A 10,337-nucleotide genomic window follows, 5' to 3' on the forward strand; every position below is an offset into this window, starting at 1 on the left:
TACTTTCTCTGAACATTCTTTCTGTATCTTTACTCGGAGAATTAGGAAGCTACGTTTGAAATTAATCTGAACCAAGGAAAATGAAATAATATAAATTCCCTCACCTTGGAATTGTTAAGAATATCCTGTAAAATTATTCAGGACCTCCCACAAAGATTCTTAAGGACTAACTCTGACTTCCAAGCCCGAAACGCATAGATCCCAAGCCACTTGTGCTGCATCACTGACTGTGAGGTAGAAAGGACTATTTTGTGCTTTGGCAATGAAGTCGGCCGTTTTTATCTCCTCTACCAATTGCTCAATCCTCCTGAACCTCAACAAATTCAGTTACAGAAAAGAAACATCGAGGTAAAAGATCAACACCCCCCTCACTCAAAGTAAAAGCCAGAGCAAAATAACATGAAATTCAAATGATGAGGTTTCTGGATAAATACAGTAGACTGAACACACACACACACACACACACACACACACACACACACACATCTATTTCACTCTCTTGGCAAGCTCCCGCTAAAATCACAATAAGGGTGTTTTTAAGGCATAAGCATATAAAAACTGAAAAAAAAAACAGGAAGAGGGACAACAGATAAATTTTTGAAAACTGGAAAGCAGATAAATGAGTTGTTTAAAAAAAATGGCAGACTTCAGAAATACTAAATTCTAACCTTGCATAAGGGACATCCAAGAATCAATCTGATTTACACTAAAGAATACCCCCAAATGCTCAGGAACTGATGGTGTCAATTATCGCTGGAAGTGGGGGTGAAAGGAGGTGAGGAGGGCTAAGTGAATGAAAACTGCCCCTCCCTCTGCAGGGACAGTGTGAGGAGTGAGGCACAAGTGGCTGTTAGGAGGCACAGTGTGGAACACGGTCAGTAGTGACCTGGACCTCCGGTCCTCTTCTGCCGCTGCCCCAGAACTCGGCCCAGAACTCAGCCTACAAACAGGAATTCAGGAAATTCTTCTCTGGGGAATCTGACCAGCCTAACAGGAAACACCTAAAACTTCTGACTTCAGAGGTTCTCCAGTAAAGCTCAGAGTCAACAAATCCCACCAAGAGCCACAACTTCCTATTGGCTTTTCTGCTTCTCCTACTGAAACACAAGCATACAACCAGAAATTCCCAAGCATCCGAGAATATTAGACAAAACATGATTAAAAAGAAGCAGGAGGATAAAGAAATTAGAAGAGATCTTGTGAATTAGAGATATGGTAGCAGAAATTTAAAAAACCCAAAGCTTAGAAGATACCATTGAGGAATTTTCCCAGAAAGCAGAGCAAAAAATGCAAAAAAGTAATAAATTTAATGGGTAAATCCGGGGGTAAAATCCAAATAATAGGAGTTCCATAAAGAACAAACATAGAAAAAGAGAAATAGAAATCATCGAAGAGTTAATTTGAGAAATCTTTCCATAACTGAAATAAATTAGTTTTCAGATTGAAAGGCATATTGAGTATCCACAACAGTGAATAAAAATAGACCTCCAACCAAGGCACATAATTATAAAATTTCAGTACAATAGCTATAGAGTATTCTATAGGCCTCAATACAATCCTATATAATAAAGAGCTAATATGCAAATGACCATCACACCCTTGCACCCTCACACCGGGGCTGGGGGACCTGAGACTGTGCCCCCCACCTGGCAGGGCTTGACAGGGGACCTGAAGCTGTGCCCCCCACCCTGCAGGGCTTGATAGGGGTGAGGCCGGCCGGGTCTGGGTCTCTTGCGATTTCTAGGCTTGCGTGGGTGGGCAGGGACTTGACTCTGGGTTCCGCGGCGTGCCCCAGACTCTGACAGGAAGGATATTTTCATACACATTTTACTAATTTTCTTTCATCTCTGACACTTCTATTATAGAGAAAGGGCAAATAGCAATATTAAAATATTTCCTCTAATTAATTCTCTTTTAATGTGCATGAATTTCATGCACCGGGCCACTAGTCTATAATAATAAAAGCATAATATGCTAATTAGACCCAACATCCTTCCAGACAAAGCCTCAGCGGGCAGGGACTGAGGCAGAGGCCCCCCCGGCCACGGCAGCGGGTGGGAGCCGAGGCAGAGGTGGCCACAGTGGTGGTGGCGGGGGCCAAGGCCTTTGCATGAATTGTGTGCATTGGGCCTCTAGTGAATAAATAAAACAAGGTACACAAAGAATCAAGAATCAAAATGGCTTTAGATTTCACAACAGCAATTGAAAGCTAAAAATCAATTGAATGATGCCTTCAAATTTATTCAAAAGTAAAGTATTCAAAAATTATTCCCCATTTAGAATTCTATACTTAGCCAAATACTAATAAAGCATGAAACTAGAATAAATAAAATTTTAGAGAAGGATGGTCTCAAAACATTTGCCTTTCACACACCAATCAGGAAACTACAGACTGCTCATCAACAAAATGAGAGATTAAACCAAGAAAGAAGAAGTTAAAAGAAACAGTAATAAAGTGAAAGACTTCTGGCTAGAATATTGCACTTAATTACTCCAGGATGGAGGGACAGGAGATGCATTGACACGAGAACCCAGAAGGAAACAGACCAGAGGTTTTGGGAGATATTTATTCAGGAAAACGAAATGTTAACAATACATGAATATCTTTTCTTTTCTTTTATAAACAGAGACTTTATTTATTTATTTATTTATTTATTTATTTATTATTTTTAAATCCTCACCCAAGGATAATCGTCCATTGACTTTTAGAGAGAGTGGAAGAGAGCAGGAAAGACAGAGAGAAACACCGATGTGAAAGAAACACATCAATTGGTTCCTCCTGCACATGCCCTGACCAGGTCCCTGGCCAGGGAGGAGACCCTGCAACTGAAAGTTCCTCGCCTTTGACCTGGAATCTGAGGCTCTACCTACTGAGCCAAAACTGGCTAGGGCAACACATAAATATCTGGGGGGGGGGTGGGGGAGGATATAGACAAATGGTGAAGAGCTTGGAGTAAAATTAGTAGTAGATACATTAAAAATTAAGAATAAAACAAGACAAGTATTAACTCCCAGAAAAATAAAAAGTCTTGCAGAACAAGAAAAATAATCATAATTTATTACCTCACTTAGCTGAGAATTACACTTACATGTCATAATTATGATCTAACCAAAATTACAATATTGAAAAAATAGATGGAGAGAGTGCACATATGTGGTAGGAGCATGGGAAAAAGAGAATTAAATCTTTATTTTTATAGCATAAAATACTAGATAATTCTTAAAATAAAAATACCAAAAAGCATCCGTTCAGTGAAATAATTTGGAAACATAAAGTAGATGCCAAAATAATCAGACACTAGTGAGACTAGTTGCCTGTGTGAAGAGAATAGGGAGGGGCAGGGGACTGCTCCCCTGTTGCAATAGCCCTTGCAGAATTCTGTGACTCTTCAAACAATGCACATCAATGCACAAACAAAGCAAGTACATGATAAAACTCAAATATTTTTAAATTAAAAATAGAGAACTTAGGAATTGAAGGAGAAAAAACAGAAGGAAAAAGATCAGAGCAAGCATAACGTATTCGCTTTTTGCTTTTAGCTTGTAAATTATGGAGCCACCTTCTATCCCTTATTCCCATGGCTTTCTACAGTTCCTTTCCCATTCCAAGTCAAGCACTGAGGAAGAAGACAGACTATTTAGCTGTTCTTTAACTTCTGGCTAGAATATTGGCAAGTGGACTTCATTACTCCATTATGCGTAGCCATGGAGGCTAGGGAGAGAATGGATGCACCAAATATTCAGATAATCCCCAAGGGTTATATTAGTCAATATTTTAAAACAACTCTTTTGCTTATTCTTGTTTCAGAGGTATATAAGGTGTGTCTTTTTACACTAAAATTTTTTTTGGAAGCTTAAATCCTGGATTTCCCTGGTAGATTATGTACTGGAAACAGGCAATTGTTTATCTTTGAAGAAGGTTCCCATGGATTTGAATTCTCACTTCCCTCCCTTCACAGAACATGTCTGTCAGGGATAACAGCATGCTGGGCAGGATGTGGGTGGGCGAGGTGAGGGGCAGAAATAGGAGCTCCTCAGTGAAACCTCTGACTCCTGTTTCATCCAGCACCCGCATGTTCTCTTAGTCCACACAGGAGGACAATGACAAAGAGAAAATAAGATGAACTTCTAAAAAAAATTCCTTGGAAAGAGACACGATAACCCTTCTGTAACACTGGTGATGGAGCACAAGAACAATACCTTTTAGTTAACCAGGTTCTTACAATACTCTTATGAAGTATCATGTCAAGAACCAAACTGATATGTTCAGATGTATATTGCATTTCATTCTCTTCCTCTAACACTTCCACCCAAGATCCCACAGTAGGTGCTTTCATATCTCTTACCTCACGTGCCCTCTCCACTTTTATTTTTAAATATATTTTTATTGATTTCAGAGAGGAAGGGAGAGGAGAGAGATAGAAACATCAATGATGAGGGAGAAACATTGATTGGCTGCCTCCTGCACACCCCCTACTGGGGATCAAGCCCGCAACCTGGGCATGTGCCCTTGACCAGAATGGAGCCCGGGACCCTTTAGTCCGCAGGCTAGCGCTCTATCTGCTGAGCCAAACCAGCTAGGGCTCCCCTCTCCGCTCTTTATTGATTTATAAGGCACTCTCCTTATTTTTCAGATGCCAAGTAAGAGACGTAATTCAATCATTAGCAAAAGTAAGATTAGAATTTAAGTCTCTAAGCCAAGCCATCTAGCCAGTGGCTATGATGCCAAATCCGATTGTGGCTATACAATATTATAAAGAGGGTAATTAAAAAAGGCTCCCAGAATTATTATAAATACAACCAAAGAGGAAAGGCTATCTGGTATGCACACTGGGAATTCTAAGAGAGAATAGACGTCTGTAATCGTGTCAACAATGAAAATAAAGTTTTTTAAAAAACTTTGATCTCTTGGTTTCTAATGAAAATAACCTTTATTTTTAAAAACACAGAAAATAGAATGGAGAGAATATGATTGGAGAGAAAACATGAGAATCATTTCAGATTTTCATCTCACTCCTAAATATTTATTAAAGGTCACTTCTCTGACCTCTACATGTATTAATTCTATAACTCACCAAACTAGTAGGTTGTATGACATTGGGCAAGTCAACATCTCCGCCCGTGGTTGCCTCATCTGCAATTAAAGGAGATTAGGCCAACATTTTTAGAATAAAAATGTCGAGATTTGAAGTAGCTTAGAGATCATCTAGCTCATCCTATTGATTATATGAACCTCTCTGAAACAGTCCAAGTGGTTATTCAACGTTGGCTTGAGTGAAAACAGGACTTATGTACTCAGTACCTCCTAGGAAAGCCAATTTAAGTTTCAGGTTATTCTCAATCAGAAGTTTTTTCATAAACTGATCTAAGATTTTACCAGATAATTTCCAGCTAAATCTTTTTAAATTTTACATTTAAAATTGCTATGCAAAATCCTCTTCTCCACATAATACAATGACAATAGCCCCACTGTCACTTTTATCAAAACATGAATTAGTTGTAAGGTATGATCATGAAAATTGGCCATTAGTCTTAATTCTGCCCCTGTCTATTTGACCTTGGCAAGATATTCATCATATTTGAATCTTAATTTCTTTGCTTATAAAATGAAGGGCTTAGAGTTTGTCAAATGTCTCTTTTAACATTAACGATTCTTTCCTGACTATATCTTTGTCCTGAACTCAGTGGAACATCACTTTGTTTTATTTTTAAGAATGAGGTTTTTTAGATTTCTTTAATGAAGAATATACTTTTCTTCTTTTTTTGTGTGTCTCTTGACTTTTCTAAATGTTCTGGATATAGATATTTAAATTAGAGTGTATGAACTAAAATCTTATTCTTAGTGAGATGACAAGTAATTTTGATAAGTTGGAAATTATATTTCCTTTCCAATAAAAAGATGATAGAATACTAGTATCTTAAAGGTTAGAAGGAACCACACAAGGTATTCAACCCAGTCTCCCCCTTAGAAGAAATCCATAATAGAATATTCCTAATGTTTTGCCTTCCAACTTCTTCTCAAACTTTCCTGGTGAAAGGAGTGCAGTGCTTTGCGGAGTCAGCCTGTTATATTGAAAGACAACACAGTGCCCAACCTGTAGAAGGTATTTAAATGTTGTTCAAAAGTTTGCTTTCCTGGAACCACCCATTGGTTCTGGTCCTGCTCTCTTAGCGTGCCAAAATAGATATGCCCCTTGATACTTAGGTGTGCAACCATTGGGATACAACTACCATAGCTAGTCTCCCCTCCCCCACCCCTCTCCAAGGCTTTGCTTCTCCAAGCTAAAAGCTCATGCTCCTTTATTTGTTGTTTTCCACACCTTTTACTATCCAGCTCCCTGAACATTGGATGAATTTTAGCTTGTCAATATCCTCTTTAAAATGTGATTCCAAGAATATAACAAACATAATATAAAGTATTTTAATCAATTCATTATTTTTGCACATATATTGAGCCCACTTCAAGAAAACCAGGGAGTCATTGCTTCAACTAAATATGTTTATTGCATGATTCTCTTAGCACCAGAAAGCATTCTGTTTGCTCTTTGTTTTCATATCTCTAGTTATCAAATACATCCACACAAGTGGTATCATGGATTCCAATTAATATTTCTTAGTGCCACTATCAGTTTAATACTGGGCTGAATGGTGTGTTGTTCATGTCTTATATTATTATGTCATGTGAGCAGAAATATTATCAAGAGCCCCTCTCTGAAAATCTATGAAATGAAATCCATCACAGAAATTAAGAACAAATATGAAACAAATTATTGACTAAAATTGAGATTATATATAGGATGACTTTCCCACCTTGGCTATTTTAAGATGTTTTTGCCCCATCAGAATCAGACTTAACTATGTGTTTCTTTCTTTAATATATCGTCATGAACATGGTTTTGTCAGATCTTCATCACCAAGTGAAACTGAGTTTAGGCAAAAGGCTGGATAATTCAGGCAAAACATCTTTTCAGCCTATAGAGGCTTTGATCAGTATTGAAGGCCAAAAACAAAAATGTGAACATGTTATAATAAATTGTGTCCATCCCCTACTATCACTAACCCCCTGTGTATAGGAAACAAAAAGGGAAGGAGGAAGGAAGGAAGGAAGGAAGGAAGGAAGGAAGGAAGGAAGGAAGGAAGGAAGGAAGGAGGGAAAAAGAAGAGAAGAGGAAAGAGAAGAAAAAAAGAAAGAAGAACCGTTAAGAGAACTTTGCTGTTGAGTGGCTTGCCACCAATCTAAGGGCATCTTTCTGGTGAGAAAGCAGTGCTCCAGGTCATAGCTCTCCGCTTCCCACTGAATCTCACCAGGAACAGCCGCAAAGGGAGGACCGGGATGAGGCGGAGTGAGCATCCTTCTGTTCAGTGCTACTGAATCAAAGACACAGACAGCCACTCCTGGGCTCCGGGATTCCTTCTGCCCCGCGGAGCTGCGCCTGTGCTAACAAAGCGTCCTACCGCCTGCCTGCTCCTCGGACCCAAGCAAGTCCTGGCATCTTCTTGTGAAGACAGAAGAGAGAAATCTCCGAGGTTTGGGGGGTGTTAACTGTCTGATTTAATTTTGTACAATTTCCCTCAAAACATAAAAGTTCTTTAATGTTCACTTTAAAAATTCTCCCCAATCCCTTTAGTAGCTGTTCTCCCTGGGGTTGGAAGAACTTGAGGTCCCCCCCCCCGTAATAGTACCTATTTTCCCTTCCAGGTTACCAGGAACATTCTTATTCACAAACCACTTTTTTCCCTAAAACCAAGTTGTTTGTGTTATTGTAAAGCATTTGTCAAAACTCCTGCCTTAAAACAGTGCTGTCATTATCTGAACGAGAAGAGCAAAGAGAAATCTGCGCCCACATTTGCTTCCATAGCGCATCTACACAGTCTACATAAATGACCAAGGTGTTCCTACAGTGACAGAGGCAAAATGCCAGTCAGTGCGTTGCCACTAGGACACAGGCGGACAGGCAGGGAGGCGAACAGGAGTCTGTATGCATTGCCCTGCTTGGCTGGCAGCGAGTCCTGACTTCACGGGTAAGTCCTACAATCTGCCAAGCCTTCATTTCCTTAACGATGAAGGGAAAGATAACTGCTGTCTGTGACTCACAAGATTGTTAATTGATAGAAAGAACTTTGGAAAATAGAAACCGCTGTACGATGCTTATGTTTTTAAAGCAACAGTTCAGCCTCCTAAGTGATGCAGAACGAGTAAAGGTCTCACTCTGACACTTCTCTCTGCTTAAGATAATGTTTCCCTGAACAAGCCTGCTGTGAAAAAGAAAAAGAAAAAAGAAAGGAAAAAAAAAGAAAAGCCTACTCCTAATTCATGAGACCATAGAAGTAGGCCTAGAAGGATCCTCAGGATCCATTCTCTTTTAGAGACGTGAGGAACCAAAAAAGATGAAATGCAATGTAAACTCACACCGCTGTTGTCTACATACAGGCATACCTCATTTTATTGCGCTTCACAGTTGTTGCGTTTTTTACAAACCGAGCCGAGACCTTGCACCAGCAAAAGGATCACCATTCGCTTCATCGCCCGCTCCTGTTGTCACAGTGGCCGGGACCCCGCAGCCCGCCGTCTCCAGGTGCGCCCGGAGTCACTGTTCATCACCAGGGCCCGGGCCGGGGCTCCGCCGGCGCCCTCGCTCGCGGCGCCTTCCTGGGCTCACTTACCTAACACGCAATCGAGCGAAAGAAAGACGGAAGCGGAGTGGGCTGCTCTGTGGATAAAGGTACTGGGTCGGTGGCGCCACCGCGTCATCCCTTATATAGTTTCAACTCCAAACATCCAGAGAGTTCTGTCTCTTCAGCCTTTCCGATTCAACAGATAGGATTTGCTGGGCCTCTTCCATGCAGGTGGGACGCGAGACGATTACCCGGTTGAAAATGAGAAGCCGGATGGGGATCTGCTAAGGGAGGTGTAGGACAATCTACACTGAGCAAGGAGCTGGAAACTGACACGGGGGTTGGATAAGTGTTTTTATTTTGTATTTTGTTGATAAACGTCCGTCACCCTCCCCCGATTCCCGCTGGGACTTACTACCGAAAACCCGGAGCAGAACCCCCGTCGAGGCCGGGCCCGGGCCACGAGGCGCAGACGGGCTCCCGCCCCCGCTCAGCAGCCCCGGCAGGTCAGCTCGCAGAGGGGGGGTCCTCCCCGCCGGGCCTCGGTCTCGCTGGAAACCCCGCGCGCCCTTACAATGCAGGGGAGAGCGCGGCGTCCCCGCGCACCGAGGGACACTCGCCGGGAACGCCAGGGAGCCGTGGGCGCGGGACGGGCGCGCAGCAAGTCGGGAAGCAAACTCGCTCGATGGGTTTTTCCTGCTCAAATTCCTGCCGCGCGCGGGCGCCGCTCACCGTGGGACCGCGGGACAGGGTCGCAGGGGGTGAGGAGGGCGTGGGGAGCTCCGGGCCCGACTACGAGCTGGGAAGGGGTCGGGCTGACCCGCCAGCTCCAGTGGACAGCGGCGGGGAAGGCCGCGCGGCCGGGGGAAGGGAGCCGCTTTAGGATGGAGTTCGAGACGGGCAGGGGCCCCGACTGCGGGGCGGTGGCGAGCAGCGCGCGTCCGGCCCGTCCGGGACGGTGAGGAGCGGGTCTCGGCTCCGCGATTCCCCGCAGAGCGGAGGCGCGGCCGCCGGCCCCTCACGCGCAGTCCGTCGTTCTGCCCGAGGAAGGACCGAGGGTCCGGGGAGAGGCCGCGGGACCCCGACACCGCAGCTGGTGCCGGTGGCTGCGCGAGGGCCCGGGGTCTGCGGCCCCGGCGGAGAAACCGCCCCCCACTCCCACCTCAGTGGATGAGTGGGGATTAGAGCTTGAGTGTAATGACAATTCTATACTATGTCTTTAGGGTAAAGAATGATCTAAGGACTGGATAATGAAAAATTACCTTTCCTGAATCTTGATTTCTTTCACTCGGCACTAGACAGACAACTTCTTAGCATCTGAAAAAGGATGCGTTTCCTTGACTTTGGAGAATCGAAGATGTTTCTAGAACTACTTTTCTCGCGAAAAGTCTGTGTTATTGTCCCATCCTTCAGATCATAAAATAATCACCTCTTCAATTTTCATCAAATACATTTTTTTATTAGAGAGAGTTTATCCAATTCTTGAAGGCTATTGCAAGCCATCATGGGTAGGATATCAGCAGAGACCCAATTGGAGTAGATTCAGAATGGACAAATTCCGAATATATGACCGGATCTCCAGGATCACTTAACCATTAGCAGAAGATTGGCAAATTAAAAGATGCCCTGTCTGAAACGCTCAAATGCCCAAGGGGTCTGGCCCTCCCCATTCATTTCTCAAGGAGATTGGATTTTAAAAAATCCTTTGGGGAATGGGGGAG

This window comes from Myotis lucifugus, unplaced genomic scaffold, assembly GCF_000147115.1.
Source record: "Myotis lucifugus unplaced genomic scaffold, Myoluc2.0 scaffold_642, whole genome shotgun sequence".
In the NCBI taxonomy this organism is placed as follows: domain Eukaryota; kingdom Metazoa; phylum Chordata; class Mammalia; order Chiroptera; family Vespertilionidae; genus Myotis; species Myotis lucifugus.